The 16760-nt window shown below is 49.0% G+C and overlaps 1 protein-coding gene across 1 annotated transcript in view; it reads right to left on the reverse strand.

The window, feature by feature from the left end:
- Window positions 1–13143, reverse strand: part of Gnb4 (G protein subunit beta 4) — a 36627-nt gene extending 23484 nt beyond the window's left edge. Inside the window, exon 1 of the mRNA XM_021195696.1 lies at window positions 12992–13143. The gene's annotated coding sequence lies outside the window, so the exon portion shown is untranslated. The remainder of the gene's footprint in view (window positions 1–12991) is intronic.
- Window positions 13144–16760: the final 3617 nt, after the last annotated feature.

Consider the following 16760-nt stretch of genomic DNA (forward strand, 5'->3'; position numbering starts at 1 on the left):
AAAAAAAAAAAAAAAAAAAAAAAGACCAAACCACAGAGAACTGTTTACAGACAGGTCCAGGGAGAGACTGGCTTGGGAGTTTTTGTTTGTTTTGAAATATGGTCTCACTATGTAGATCAGGTTGGCCTCAAACTCAGAGACCAACCTGACTTTGACTACCAAGTACTGAGATGAAGGTATATACCATACACAGCCTGAGCTTGAATGGGTCCTCTGCTTCGACCTCCCAAGCGCTAGGATGTCAAGGATGATGCTGAGGATGAGAACAGCCCGTGGGTCTATCTGGGCTCACGTATTTGAATGCTCGGTCCCCAGTTGGCAGAACTCTTTAGGAAGGATTAGGAGGCGTGGCCTTGTTGGAGGAGGTGTGTCACTGGGGGTGGGCTTGGAGGTTTCAGAAGCCTGTGCCAGGCTCAGTCTGTGTTCTCTGCCTCAAACCTGAGGACCAGGATGTAAGCTCTGAGCTACTGCTCCAGCACTGCCTGCCTACCGCTGTGCTCCCCACAGCCGTCATAGAGTCACCTTCTGAAACTGAGAGCAAGCCCCCAATCAAATGATTTTCTTTTATACATTGCCTTGGTCGTGGTGTCTTTTCACAAGACAAAAGTAACTGAGACAAGAGGCGTGGGCCACCACACCCAGCCTGGATGGCTTCACAGGCAACTCGAACGTAACATTCCAAAGCCGATCTCCACTGTGCCCTAACTCTAACTCGCCTGAATTTCAGTCAGTGGTCATTCTGCTGCTGTAACTGAGTTCAAAACACAAAACAAGGCAAAAAGCACCCTGGGAATCATTCATTTCCATTTCTCTGAGACCTTCTATCTATTCCACTAGCGATCCTATCAGACTCCCAGGAGCTGACGGAGTCTGCCTGCCTATACCGCTATGAAATACGGTCAAGTCTCCATCTTCTTCACCTGGCCTCTTTTCTTCTGCCACTGACACTTCCCCAGTCCTGTCTATAGCACACACTCGGAGAACACAAGTCCCGCTTCTGTACTAGGTCCTGCTGTGTTTCCCCACTCTTAAAATTAAGTTGAATTCCCCCTCTCCCTTCTCTCCCCTGTCATGTATGAGTGTGTGCTCATCGTGCACATGCACACACACACACACACCACACACACACACACACACACACACACACACACACACACACGAGAAAATCAACGGACAATCCAGATTCTTAATTAGGGTTACTATTGCTGCTGGGGTGGAAGGGTTAATTTGGTTTATACTTCCACATCCACATCGCTGTTCATCACTGAAAAAAAGACGTCAGGACAGGAACTCCATCAGGTAGGATCTTGGAGATGGGAACTGATGCAGAGGCCATGGAGGAATGCTGCTGACTGGCTTACGTCTCAGGGCTTGCTTAGCCTGCTTGCTTACAGGATGCAGGACCACCAGCTCAGGGTTGGCACCACCCACAATGGGCGGGGCCCTCCCCCATCAATCACTAGTCAAGAAAATGCCCTATGGCCAGATCTCCTGGAGGCATATTCTCCATTGAGGATTCCCTCCTTTCCTGTGACTTTAGACTGTGTCAAGCTGATATAAAATTATCCAGCACCCTGGGGTATCGTTTCCCAGGCCCAGCCCACCTTCTTCTGAGACAGAGTCTCTCACACTAGCTTGGAGCTCAGCCAGCAGGTTGGACTGGCCGGCCTATCACTACCGGAGATCTGGGATTACAGGCACACTACCTGGCTTTTCCCTTTGTGCGGGCTCTGGAGAGGAACGAAGGTCTCCCAGGTCGTCTTGCTGGTCCCCAGATCCTAAAGCTGGCTTTGATCTTGACCTACAGAGGTCAAGCAGCAGTGTCTCCTTGCTCTCTCACCTTCACACCTACCACACACCCCTGACACCTCTCCTTCCCCCAGCTCTTGAAGAGCTCTGGCTGCTCCTTGAAGACACTCAGAGAGCTCTGGTCTTGGTGTCTTCCCATTGCCTTCCTCTGTGTCTGGAATGTTCCTGCCTCTGATGTTTTCACTGCAGCCCCCCCCCCCCCAGCTCACACCTGCTCAAATGTCACCGATCCCTATTCGGCCTGCACCCACCCGCCACTCTCACTACCGGGGACCTTTGCTTTGCCTTATCTCCAACACTACTTAGTATGTATTTACTTATTTGTGGTCTTTCATCTAATAAAATGCACTGCTCTGAGGCAGACCGTTGCTTTATTTTTCACTACAGCATCAGTGCCTAAGATACTTTCGTCTCCAGTAAATAAGCTACCTTGAAATACCTTAAGAAAATGAAGAAAATTTACTCTAAAGAGCAAAAGAAGTCACAGTGGCAGGAGAAAAGAATATTACTGTAGCCCTAGCTACTCTGTGATGGTGTTTAACTTATTATTATTATTTTGGTTTTTTTTGGTTTTTTGAGACAGGGTTTCTCTATATAGCCCTGGCTGTCCTGGAACTCACTTTGTAGACCAGGCTGGCCTTGAACTCAGAAATCCACCTGCCTCTGCCTCCCGAGTGCTGGGAATTAAAGGCATGTGCCACTATGCCCGGCTTTAACTTATTTTTTAATCCTTTACATTTCTTATATATTAGAAATACAATCTGTAGGCTATAGTATAATCAGCTTCAATATCCTTATGTGGCAAGAATATTTGTTGGTGATGCTAAATCAGAATGATTTCCCATGGTTCATGGAGTAGAACCAGATATTAGCCTATCAAATAGGTCTCCACTTTCAGCCAATAACCAGTTTTTTGAATTTACTCACTGGATTCTTACCATCAGTGGCTAACAATGCCCAACTCTCTCCCCTTGAGAGAGAAAGAGAGGGAGGGACAGAGAGACAGACAGAAGCACACAAGTGCACAAAACACACGCACTACTACTTGGAGTCAAATGATCCCAGGTACCTCTCACATTCTTGACCTTGGCATTGTGTGAATGAAGCTGATTTCACAGACATGCAGAACTCAGGAATTATGGGTCATGGTGACTGCCATGACCACTGTGAAGCAAAGCCTGCTGGCCATGCAGCATGCCGGGGGGTCGGTCCCCTCATGCAGCCCCTAGCAGGGTGATGTGTGCTGGGGATGAAGGGGTGAGGCTGATCCTCCCTTAGAAACACTGGAAGGTAAAGATCTTGGCACTGTCCAGTACTTAAGGAAAGCTGCAGACAGACAGCTGGCTAAGCCAGCCGGCAATGTGTGGGGTCTACCAGCCAGGCTGCACAAAGCCCTCTGCAGCTGTCCTCCAAACACACACACACACACACACACACACACACACACACACACACACACACACAACCTAGACCTACAAACCCACACACTCACAGTGTACTAAAGACACTCATACTTCCTTCATTTCTCTTCTTTTCATGTGGTGGATATATGTGTATGTGTGTTCTCAAGTGTTCGGGGATTATACTTATCTGCTGTTCAACCTGACTCATTGAGGCAGGGTCTCTCAATCAAACCCAGAGTGTATTGGTATCGCTGGTCTTGGCAGCCAGGCTATTCTGAGGACCCACTGACTACCCCTCCTGAGACTGCCTTGCCCATCCAGTATTTATGTGGGTTCTGGAGATGTGAGCCCGTGCTTAGGCAGCAAACGTTTTAAACTCTGGCCCCTCTCTCCAGCTCTCTTTTTAAAAGCACCAGAAATGTACAGTGTAATCTCCAAAGACTTTCCCAAATGGAGATATTGCTCAGATCAAACCAGAGCTGTGTATCACAACGAAGGGTAGGCATGGCCCTGAAGTCAATAATGAGGCTGAAAGTAATATTTTTTAGAAAAGTAATTGATAAGCATGGTGCTCTTTCGATCACTACAGGATGACTCAGTGCTTCAGCACAGAGCATCTGATGCAGCCAAAGTGTTTTAAACAACTCTCAAACACCGAGAGCACTGTGAAGATGCCTATTGGGTACCTTAAAAGCTGGGCTGCGCCAGTACCAAATATCAGAGGGTGCCAATGAGCTGTTGGATCCACACAGCTTAACTGATAAAACAGAAGCAGTGCAGCTGTGTAATTCAAATGTCCTTCGCACCACTCGTCTCTCACCACATAACTCTCATCAAAGGGAGGCATTCTGCAGTCTGTGTAACGCCACAGCGGTGTGCGTGAGGAGTCCATCCATCCATCTGTAAGTTCTTAGCTACCGAGAATCCACACGGACGCAAAGCTCGCATGAAGCACCAAAGATGCTGGTTAGTTACTGTGTGTGGTATGAATGTGTCAGTGTCCTCGTGTATGCACATGTGTGTGGTAAGTTCTGTACATCTGCGTGTGCAGGCTCAAGGTTGACATCCCATGTTTGCCTCGATCACTCTCCACCTTGTTTTTTGAAGCACGGGCTCTACCTGAATCTGGGGCTTGCCTGTTGAGTCGGCCACCTGGCTGCCGAGTCCAAGGGGTCCCCCCGTCTCCTCCCTAGCACCAGGATTACAGGTGCCAACACGGCCTGAAAACACCCCAGGTGGACCTGGGACAGCAACCCACACAGGTAGGAATGAAATTCGCTGCATGAGAATAGAAGCGAGTACACAGTGGGCAGCCCTCAGAGCAACACCAGGCCGGGCAGTGCGCACTAGAGCCCTCTGCTGACGAAGCTCAGCTTCCAGAAATAACTGTCTAGCACGCTCCACTTACATAAAGATAGGACTTGCTATGCAGCCCAGATTAGCCTTAAGCCTCACAAGTACTGAATTCCCAGACGTGAACCACCACGTCTGGCTTTACCATGTTCTATGTACCTTACAGAATTCTAGGATAAAAACGAGCTACTTTACACCTTAACTACCCTGATGGATTCTGTTGCACATGCCCGTCTAGAAAACAAAGCTTCACCCAGCTTCAGATGCAGGCCTGGGGTCTAAGTCCGTATCATATCACCAAACTGCAAGTCCAATATTCCCACCACGTCCCAGACAAAGTGTTTCTGTGAGAAAGTCGTAAAAATTAGGGGGAGGGCCTGGGGAGGTGGCTCAAGAATTAAGAGTACATAAACTCACGCCATACACATAAGTCATCTTCATAAAAGTAGGGGGAGACAAGCCCCAAGTCTAGCCATTCGTTACTGAATTGCCACTTAAAAGTGGGCCTTTTAATTCTAGCACTCAAGAGACTGAAACAGGCAGATCTCTGTGTTCAAGACCAGCCTGGGTGTGTGTCTGTATGCATGTGTGTGTGTGTGTGTGTAATTCAGGGCCTGGAAAGATGGCTCAAAGAGTATGGGTACTTGCTGCCAAGCCTGAGTTTGATCTCTGAGACCCACACAGCAGAAGGATCCTAAAAGCTGTCTCCTGACCTCCGTACTGTGGCGTGTGCACACCGTCATACAAAGGTAGACACACATACACACACACACACATCCTGGGACTCAGTCACGACTTGTTCTCTGATCATAGGGACCAATCTCCTTGTGTACCGAATGGATACAGAATAGAATTGTGTTGATTTCTCTATAGCTGAAAGTGTGATGTGTTCTAGTCTAGTCCCTGGGTTCAATCCCCAGTAATAGGGAAAATCTTCATTTTATGTGAGGACTATTTCAAAGCAGAACAAAGGGAATGCACTGGGAGCATCTGGCAGGAAGGCTCTCCAGAATGCACACTGGGAAGTGGTGTGCACTGGGCAGTGGTGTGCCCTGAGAAGTGGTGTGCACTGGGCAATGGTGTGCACTGGGCAGTGGTGTGCCCTGAGAAGTGGTGTGCACTGGGCAATGGTGTGCACTGGGCAGTGGTGTGCACTGGGCAGTGGTATGCACTGAACAGTGGTGTGCACTGGGCAGTGGAACTCACTGGGAAACAGTGCAAAGACACTTGCTGGGAACCTACCAAGCATTTTTTGCTCATAAGTAGTATACCAGGACAGCCAGGGCTATACAGAGAAACCCTGTCTGGAACCCCCACCCCCCAAAAAAAGTAGTGTACCAAAGGGAACTGACACTCATGACCCCTACCACCCCCGCTGCCACCTCCCTCATCCTAAGCGATCTCTCTCTACAATCTAACCACTGGCCATTTTCTTTCCATCTTTCTGATCAGATTAGGACTAACAAGGAAGCTTGCCTAAAATTAAGATTTTCTTTCTTTCTTTCTTTCTTTTTTTAAAAGATTTATTTATTTTATGTGAGTACACTGTAGCTGTCTTCAGACACACCAGAAGAGGGCATCAGATCCCATTACAGATGGTTGTGAGTCACCATGTGGTTGCTGGGAATTGAACTCAGGACCTCTGGAAGAGCAGTCAGTGCTCTCCAGCCCAAGATTTTCTTTCTTTGTATTTTAGTTTTATCTTTTTCTTTCCTTCTTGAGACAGGGTCTCACTGTGCAACCCAGAATGGCCTCACACTCAACATGGCTCCACCCACCTCTGCTGGAATAATCTCTTGCCCACTCTGACGCACCACCTCTCAGGGCTTTGTAAATACCTTCTGATTGGTTAGTGAAGAGATGAGTAGGCAATAGCAAAGCAGGCCAGCATAGGCGGACCATCCGGGCAGAGAAGGGAACTCTGGGAAAGAGGCAGAGGCAGGAGATTCCACAGCCAGCCGTGAAGAAACAGGTGAGAAGGGGTGACTACCAAGCCATGTAGCAGGGCAGAGTTGGGGTCGGGTTTACTGAGGTGAAATAGCTGAGACTCTCCCAAGCTTTCCTAATTATTAAAAAGTCTGTGTGTCATTCCTTGGGGATCTGGTGGGCCGAGGTAATATGGCTCTGCCTCCTGAGTACTGGGATTAAAGGTGTGTGATACCACATCTGGTCCATAAAATTAAAAATTCCAAACTGCCTTTTTTTTTTTTTTGAAACAAGTTCTTATGTAGCCCTCCCTGGCTTCAAGCTTCTTGACTAGCCAAGGATGATTTTGAACTCCCGACCCTCCGGCCTCTTCTAATAATGTTCTGCTAGATCTCAGGCATGGGCAGTGCCACCTTCTTTTTATGAGGATCAAACCCAGTACTCTGTACACATTAGACTAGCGCTCTACCAGGTGAGTTCCTGGTGGTTTGGTGATTATTTATTTATTTATTTATTTATAAGAGAACCATCCGGTTGGTGCTGAGTTTTCCCATTTTAGTCTTTGGTAACTTATCCACTCGCCCACTTCTTGTCAGCCTTATTCCACCAGAGGGCAGCCAAGAGAAAGGCAGCCGTGACAAGCGGCACTCCAGTGGCTTCTACAGAAGCTGTACAGCTTCTCTGCACAGTGTCCGGTCCATCTCAGAGAGCATTCCTCAAACGCAAGAGCTAGAAAATCCGAGTGCTTACACTCATCCCGCCAACCATATCCATCCATCCAGGATCTGTGCCAACCACGAACAGGGTACCCCAGGTTCTGGAGGTGCAATCCTCAGACACCAAGATTCTCATAGTCCCGGAGCTATGCCGGTTAGTGTTGTTTCCAGAACCACCTGAGGATGAACACACCTCTGGGGATTGTCCTTTTTTTTTTTTTTTTTAAGATTTATTTATTTCATGCATGTGAGTACAGAGGACATCAGATCCCCATTGCACAATCCCATGTGGTTGCTGGGAATTGAACTCAGGACTTCTGGAAGAGCAGTCAGTGCTCTTTGTCGCTGAGCCATCTCCCCAGCCCATCTGGGGATTATCCTGAGTTCACCAACTGAGGTGGGGAGATCCCATCGCTGTGGCGGCCCCATTTCCTCACTGGGATCCTGGACTATAAAGCAGAGGAAGCAAGGCGAGCAGTCACATGCTTGATGGTGCCCCTTGCTCTCTGCTTCTTTGCTGCCTGCACAGGGTGAGCAGCTGCCTCAAGGTCTGCTGCCGAGGCAACAACAGACTGTACCTGAACTGTACCTGAACTGTGAGCCGACATAAAACCTCTACCTCTTAAGCTGCTTTTGTTACGATATCTTATCTCAGCAACAGGAGAAGCAATGGAGGCAGGCTCTCTGTTCTTATCTGTTTAGGAAATGAACCTGAAGCAAGGGCACTACCGCTCTCTGCGCAGGAAAATAGCCATAGATCCCAGGTGGTTAGGGAGGCTATTGTAAGACAAATTCATCTAAGTAGAGTTGAATGGAATCAGGAAATGAGGCCTGCCTTCAAAAGGGAAAAGGAGCCAGGCGTGGCACACACCGTGCAATTCTGGCACTGAGTGAGAACGACTGCCACCAGTGGGAAGCCAGCCTGCACTTCACCGTGAGCAGCTCATGGGTGAGCACCTCGCGGTGACTCTGTCTCTAAAGGAACAATGACTGGGGATGTAGCTGGGGATGGTAGGATGCTGGCCACAGGCATTAGGCCCTGAGTTGGATTCAGGCAGAAGAAACAGGAGAAAAAAAAAAAAAAGAAAAGAAAAAGGAAGCTCTGAAGTGAACAACCTTGCCTGCTGGATCAACAGGAAAAGAACGTGATGGCGGGGGTGGGGGGTGGGGGGTTGGGGCAGGCAGCAAGAGGCAGGTGCAGTGGTGGCCTGTCTGTTTTCAACATTACCTTGCTCTGCAGCACAAAGTTCAAGGGTCACCTAGAGCTTCCTGTGACAGCTCTAGACTTAGCCATGTAGATAAGGCACTGGCCACATGTCATTTCAGTGCCATCCTCGCCAGCCAGAGCTGGGAAAGGTTTGTATATATGCTGTATGTACATGTGCAATTATGTGCATGTTATGTACGCCAGTGTGTTCACATCGTTTAATCATAGGCTCATGTTGATGCCCTTTGTCCCAACCCTAACGCTAGAGACTTCATTGTTCCTCTCTTATTTCCTACCTCCCTTCTTTTCTGATAGGGCCTCACATAGCCCAGCCTAGCCTAAAACTTGCTGTGCAGCCACGAATGATATTGAACCTCTGACCTTCTGCTCCACCTATCAAGTGCTGGCGTTACAGGCACGTGCCACAACGCCTGGTTATAAGGCGAAGCTGGTAGAAGCCAGGGCGTTAGCACGCTAGGCAAGCCCCTTGTTTTTTTTTTTTGTTTTTTTTTTTTTTGTTTTTTTTTTTTTTGTTTTTTGTCTCTTGGAGTAAAAACTCTAGCTCATGAAATATCAATACATTGACTCATTGTCTGTTACTGTTCTACTGCTGTGAAGAGACACCATGGCCAAAGCAACTCTTATAAAGGAAAGCATTCATCTGGGCACTTGCTTACAGCTTCAGAGGGCTGGTCCATGATCATTATGTCAGGGAAACAGACAGGCATGGGGCTGGAGCTGAGAACTGTACATCCTGATCAGCCAGCAGGAGGCAGACAGAGACACTGGGTCTCAAAGCCCACCCTCAGTGACACACCTCCTCCAACCAGGTCACACCTAATCCTTCCTACCAGCTGGGACATGCACATTCAAACATATGAGCCTATGGGAGCCATTTTCATTCAAACCCCCACACTCACCTTCTCAATGTGACAATATCCACAAGATGGCTTCAGGACCGCCCTACTGCTACCCTGAAAGTAAGAGCTACCTGCAAAGATCAAACCTTTCTTCCCCGGGTCATCTAACAATGAGATCAAAACTGGCTGGTCCCTACCTGGTTCTTTTCCTTCTGGTTTTCGGTTATTCAATGCTTGTACTCAACTGTGGAGTTAAGGAAAAAAAGAAAAAAAAAAAAGAAAGACACATATCCTAAAGCCCCCCCTCCAGCTTGCTTATATGCATGGGTTCACGGATGTGCGTGGGTGTGTAAACACGGGTACCTGGTGCCCAAGGAAGTCAGATGGTGTTGGGGCCCTGGTACTGGAGTTACAGACTACCTACCTGTCTTGTATTTATTGTCTTTCCCAGGGCCTGCAGGATGACTCAGCAGGTAGAGTCACTTGTCAACAAACCCAAAGACTCAAGTTTGACCCCACCCCCATCCAGGACCAAAGGAGAGAAATGACTCCTGCAAAGCTGTCCTGTGACAGCCACAGGCTTGCATCTGCTCACACATGAATGCATACCTGTGCATATGCACATACTCAATAAAAATGTAACAAAAGGGCTTTCGCTTTTATGTTTCTTTTGGTTTTTTTCGAGACAGGGTTTCTCTGTGTAGTCCTGGCTGTGCTGGACTCACTCTGTAGACCAGGCTGGCCTCGAACTCAGAAATCCGCCTGCCTCTGCCTCCCAAGTGCTGGGATTAAAGGCATGCGGCACCACGCCCGGCTGCTTTTATATTTCTTAATGAGCGACTCCAGCTTGCTTGTCTGATGTTATGCTAAAACACTGACCCAAAGCAACCTGGGGAGGAAAGGGTTGATCTGGCTTACACTTCCAGGTCACAGTCCTCACCAAGGGAGGTCAGGGCAGGAGCTCAAGCTAGAACTAAAGGGGAAAGCAGGGAAGGACACTGAGTTGCTCCCACGCTCACTTTCAGCTAACTTTCTTACACAGCCCAGGCCCATCGGCCCATGGATGGTGCCCATGGATGGTGCCCACAATGGGTTGGGTTCTCCTACATCAGTTGGCAATTGAGGAACTGCCCCACAGACATGCCCAAAGGCCAATCTGATGGAAGCGATTCTTCAGGTTCCTCTGCCAAGGTTCACATCCAGTTGACAAGCAAGATCAGCCTTTCTCAATGAAGATCAAAATTAGGTGGAAAAAAGCTTAAAAGAGCTTAGATGCTCAGCTGTTAACGAGAGCATACTGCTCTTAAAGAAGAAACAAGTGCATCAGAAAGACGAGTAATAACTCTGCCTCCAGGGAGATCTGAAGCCGCTGCCTCTTCAGGCACTGGCACTAAGGTGCCCAGAAACACACGTCATTTAAAGTGACTTTAATAAAAACTAGGCAGTGGTGACACATACCTTTAACCCCAGCACTCCGAAAGCAGGCAGAAGCAGACAGATTTCTGTGGTTTCCAGACCAGCTTGGTCTACAGGAGTTCCGGGATAGCTAAAACTACATAGAGAAACCCTGTCTCAAAACAAAACAAAAAAGAGAGAAGAGAGAAAAAGAAAGACAGAAAGACACAGGGCAGTAACTGAGGTAGAACACCACATTGAGAAAAGCGTGTTTTCCGGTAGACACAGCACCGTATTTACACAACAACGTAAGGGAGCCACAGAACCAGACACAGAAGCTTGGGGAAGGGGATGGTAGTACAGGAAGCAGCTGTGAGAACATCTGGCTTAACACAGAAAGGATATCAAAGAATTCCCATGTTATAACGCAGGTTGTTGTTGGGAGACGGGGCTTCCTTGTAGCCCAGGTTAGAGCCCCTCTCAACACCACCCTCCCGCCTCATCTGCTGGAGCTGCTGCGACTCCAGGGGAGCCCCACAACACCTGGAGTCGCTTGCTATCCAGCTTCCACCCTTCCAAAATGGTGACAGTTGTTCCTCTGGAGCCCACGTCAAAATAGAGGTATTAGATTGTAGGAACAGTTAAGCCACCACCAGTTTAATGCCGACAGAGTAACCGTGCCCCAGGAAAAGGGACACTGACCCCAAGGATGGCAGGGGCAGATGGTGGCTATACAACGTAACACCAGTGAATGGCACCAATCACACCGGAGAAACCAGCATAGGTTTCTGACATGTCAAGGAAATTTTATGTGTACATCAGTGATGGCTGAGGGTCCTTCCCAGGGCCTAGGACTAACTGAATGTGTTCTACAGGAAAAGCATGCAGTCTACGGATAGAGGGATCTCGCCCTGAATCCAACTTAACAGTTACAAGGCCACAGTGAGTCATTTAACATCGCCTTGCCTGTGGAAGGTATAATGTGTCCTTTGAGAAGTGACCCAGAGATGACAGAACAGAAGAGCTCACTTCCCCTGAGGCAGGACAGAGCTTCAGTAAACAATTCCTTTAATAAATCAGATTAAACTTGTCAGTAAGGCAAAGAAAGTCATAGCCAATCACCAAATTTAAATAACACACCTGAAAGAAATCAGAGAATTCACTCACTCTCCAACAATATTTGGTGATGGAAAAAAGAAAAAAGAAAGAAAGAAAGCCCAGTACTTAGGTACTACTCTTAGTTTTGAAAGTGTCCCAGGATCTATTTTTAAGGAGTAAAAACACATGCTGATATGTTTATTCATAAAAGACCAGCAACTCAGAGCTGCTTCCTGTGTATTGCTCATGGGCTAAGGCATGCAGTTAAGAGAACCACGACACGCAGAATCAGCGTCATGGTCTAATAACGTGTAGACACAAGAGGTCTGGCAATATTTATTAAATGGTATTTTTAAAGTTTCTATTTTGGTTTCAAATTCACCAGCAAACCCAAGTGCAAAAGCAAAAGACTCCTTAAGTGCTCTTAATCAAAATATTAAAATAGACAGGAAACTTTCAGAACCAGCAACGAATGCTGGCAAAGACCAAATATTATACAGTTTGGTCAGACCCCGGTAAACCACAAGCTCTCTCCCTCTGATATGAGCATGCCAGCCATCACATCTGATAAGCTGAAATACATAAAAGGTCACCACCGTCTGAGCTCGTGATATTGAAAGGGACTAATAATTACATTTCTGTCTTAAGGCAACTCCCTAGTAGGGCACGGGTCCACAGCAGGCTATATATTCACCTTTTTACAAGGGGGCCGAAGGGGTGGGTGGGTGGGGGAGGATGGGAGAGGAAGAGAGAAAACAAAATCACCCACCACTGTCAGCCTTCTCTCAACTTTGAAAACGAAGAAAGAGATGCGGGGAGAAAACGGAACAAAATAACCGCTTTCTCCTGTTCTAAACTTGCAAATATCCAAAATCCGTTATCACCCACCCCACCCCTCTTAAAAATAACCAAGCCTTGGGGACATAGTATCAGTCCAAAAACAACAACCTGAGGCTCCAGCAGCCCGTGGAGAACTTGGTGGAGATGGCAGGAGGCTGGGTGTGTGTGTGTTGGGGGTGGGGGTGGTCCCTGCTCTGCAGCTACCGTCCCCTAGACTTCCCGGTGGCCGCACCCTCCGGTCGTCCCGGGCCTCGCCGAGCGCAGGGGAGCCCGCGTCCACACGGAGCCCGGAGCCCCGCGCCCCGCCGCCCGAGTCCACACGGAGCCCAGCGCCCGCCACCCGCGTCCACACGGAGCCTCCCGCCGCCTGCGCTTGCCACCTACCTGGAGCCAGGCCGCCACCACCGCGCTACTGCTGAGCGCCCGGCTGCGGGTCGCGAACCACTAGCTGGCTCCGCCACACAAGACGGCGACCACACCCAGAGCCCTGCACGCCGGACGGGGCGGGGACCCGGGCGAGGCGCGCGGGGCGGGGGCGGGGGCGGGGGCGCGCGAGGCCGGGGAGAGGGTCTGGGAACGCGCCGAGACAGCCGCGCGCGTGGCTCGGGTCGGGGCTGGCGGGAGCGAGCGCGGTCGGAGCGGGGGGCGCTCCAGGGACTCGGAGAACCCAGAGCGCGCTTGGCCTAGGTGGAGACTGATTGGCACACGCCAGGGCCAGGGGTGCGTGTGTCTTGGGGAGGGGGCTGGCGGGGGCGCGCGCGTGGCCTGGGCCGGGGTGCAGGGAGTGGGCGCTGGCAAGGCGTGCAGCTTCTGCGGCTTTGGGAAGCGGAAAGTGCATCCCCCGGCAGTTTCGATTCATCCGTGTGCCGCTGGACGCGCCGTCTAAGCTATGTGCCTGACTTCTCTTCGCGCGCCTGGGCCTGGCCTGGGCCTGGCCTAGGCTGCTCTGCTCTGGCGGGCTGCAGGGTTGAGCCAGGAGAGCCACAGATGCAGTCTGCAATTATTGGGCTCTGAAATCTGAAGTCGATCCAGCCAAGCAGCCGTCGGTGGATGCCCGAGGTTCACTGGGAACATGAAGCTAGTGATACTGCCCTCCTCCCCATCCCCAGCACCAGAAGGTGCTGGAAACATTCCTGAACAAACCTATGCTCGCACAGAGCCTGCCCTCTTGACTGTCAGCTCTCGGAAGTTACTCTCTCAGTTGTCACTGATGACTGGAAGGCCTTCCCCAGCACCCTGCCAGGTCTCTGCTCTTTAAACACCAGTGCACCTCAATGTATCGCAAGCGACTTTATTTGCATTTCTCCGGCGTTTTATACTGAACATGTCATAAACTAAATGTCTCCCTCCAATTTGCTTCTTCTGCAGGGGCCATTGCTCCTCTCCCCACCCCCATCTTTCTTCGGAGTTAATTCCACTTTGACAGACGGTTGCTATAGCATTCTCTTTCTGACGTCAAACAATTTAAAGAAACAGCGCTGGGTAACAGGCTTGCAGAGCTGGAGAAGGGTTTAAAGACTATCAGGAGAGCTTGACACCCCCGCGGCCTTCCATTGCTTCCTTATCAGCTGCTCCACATCACCTGGAATAAAATCCACTCATACCTACAGGCAAGGAGGCCAAACAGCAGTCTGAACGTGACTGGAAAGAAGATGCAGCTGCTCTGTGTAAAAGCCACACCATCACAGATGTGAAAACACCAAGATACCAGGATGATGAAGTGGTTTCTCCCCAAAGTTTTGCTTTCCCTAGTTAAATACTGGTTGCTCTTTCTCCGTTAAGAAGAAAATGAAGAAGTACCAGACTTACGTGTCAAAGAGTCAGGATGGTTGGTTGCAGCCGGAGTGGTCTAATTTTTGATGGTGTGTTTCAGTAATAAGTCCTAAACTAGAAGGTTGGAAACAAAGGGACGCTGGTCCTTAGGGAGGACGTGTATTTCTAAGGCTCCCTGCCTCAGCCTGCCTCTGTCTTTTATCCCCATTTCACAGACGAGCAAACTGAGGCTCACCAGGCTTCAGCTTGTTTCGTGAAGTCACGAAGCATGGCACCTGACTAGACCAACTCAAATACCTATTTTCCTTTGTTGCGATTGCCTGCCTCTTAATCCTCTGCACCAGCGTGTCCCATATGGCAGGATTCTGAGAAATGCTTTCCTGTCAACTGGATATTGAAAGACAGGCACCTGGGGAAAATTAGTGAAAAACCCTGGGGTACTGGAGATGATCGGGGAGCAGACATCGACAGCTCCAACACATGGACTGCAGAGCCCGAAAAGATTGATGATCTCTTCTGTTCCATGAAAATTTGATGTGGACAGAAATCCTGGCTGGATAGTCCAAAAAAAAAAAGTATTCATTGCCCAAACAAACCCACTTCATATTATATCACATTATATTATATTATAATATTTGTTTTGTTGCCTATCTCTTAGTTTTCTGAAAAGAACCCTTACTTTTTTTGTTTGTTTGTTTGTTTGTTTTTTTCAAAACAGGGTTTCTCTGTGTAGCCCTCGCTGTCCTGGAACTCTGTAGAGCAGGCTGGCCTCGAACTCAGAAATCCGCCTGCCTCTGCCTCCCGAGTGCGGGGATTAAAGGCGTGCGCCACCACGCCCTGCTTGAATTTAAAGAACAAGCCCGTGTACTGTGCATTGGAAAGTAGAGTCGGTGAGATTTTCATTGCTTGGAGCAACATCCCAAGAGTGACAAAGTGTGTGGATGGACTCTCACAGCTCCTGGTGTTTCCAAGAATAAGGAGATCTGTGGAGGGTGGGGGTAAAGAAAAGAGAGGGAGAGGAGAGGGGAGAGGGAGAGAGAGAGAGAGAGAGAGAGAGAGAGAGAGAGAGAGAGAGACTGGGGGAATCTGGTGGAGAGAAACTCAGAGACACAGAGTCAGATACTGAGAACAAGAGATAAATTGAAAGAGACAGCCAAGGAGATACACAGCAGGAACACCGCTGGGTCCACACTCTCAAAGTCTGCTTTATTAATGGAACATAAGGGGAGCCTCAGAGACAGAATCCCGGTGCCCTCTGCCCTCATCTCCAGGGTGATGTTCACCAGGAGGGCTTGCTTCTACATGCTACTCCAAGGACAAAGACAGGAAGACACACTTGCTTGTTTTGTTCTCAGTCCTGACCTGCTCAGAACCTCTCAGAGTCATGATCAGAAGAAAGGAATTGGTTTCCTAGGGGTTCAGTGACAGTTCCTTATAGAGAGATCTGTGTCCCCTTTGGTCCAGTTCAGAGACTTTCTGCCCTTGATCCTGATTGTGTCATTTGAATTCTCTTCCCAGTGAGCCCTGGAATTTACAGTGCCACAGGCTCGCAACCTCTGCTTTCAGATCATAGTCTAGAGACACTCGATTTTTGTGGTTATTACTTTGCCAAGTGTGCTACAAATAACAGAACCAGCAAAGTGGACAGTTTTTGATACTGCCCCCCTCAGAGATGAATGGTTTCCAACTGTGAGGCCAAATTACATATAGCCATCAGTCTCCAGCCCAGACGTCAGATGGCTCACAACCACCTGTTACTCCGGGTCCAGGTTATCCAATGCCCTCTCCCACCCTCTGAGGGCACTGCATCCACACATGTACACACACACACACACACACACACACACACAATTAAAGAATAAATAAATAGTCTCTGAAAGAAATCGTCTTATAGGACTTTAAGAGTTCCTCATGCGAGTGAGAAGCCTGACTCCTTAGAGTCTGTCAGAACTGAGTTCTGGGCTTTTCCTGCCAGGCACTCCGAGCGCAGCTCAGTCTTGCTGGAATCGTCTCTGTTGCTCATACAGACTGCATTTTTGTTCCAGCCCTTTCACAGTGTATGCTTTGAGTTAACCCTTTCAATACCCTGCTCCCTCCCCACACACACACACACATACACACACACACTCCTGCTGTAAACTGCTTATATCTCCAGGGTCACTTCCCTCAGGCGCTCAGCAAGAGCAATGTCAAACTCATCTTCCTCAGGCATCTCTGAGAATTTAGGAGAGTGCTACACTGGGCTAATGATGTCTGCCACAGTCATGGGACGGGGAGTAGAAGTGTGCAGGCACATGGTACCTGTTCTTCATCTTGTTCTTCCTGTTCTGGGAATCTTGTTGGAAGGGACTTGGCACAGTGGAAAGAACACACACTTCAT

The sequence above is a fragment of the Mus pahari genome, chromosome 4 (assembly GCF_900095145.1).
Source record: "Mus pahari chromosome 4, PAHARI_EIJ_v1.1, whole genome shotgun sequence".
Classification (NCBI taxonomy): domain Eukaryota; kingdom Metazoa; phylum Chordata; class Mammalia; order Rodentia; family Muridae; genus Mus; species Mus pahari.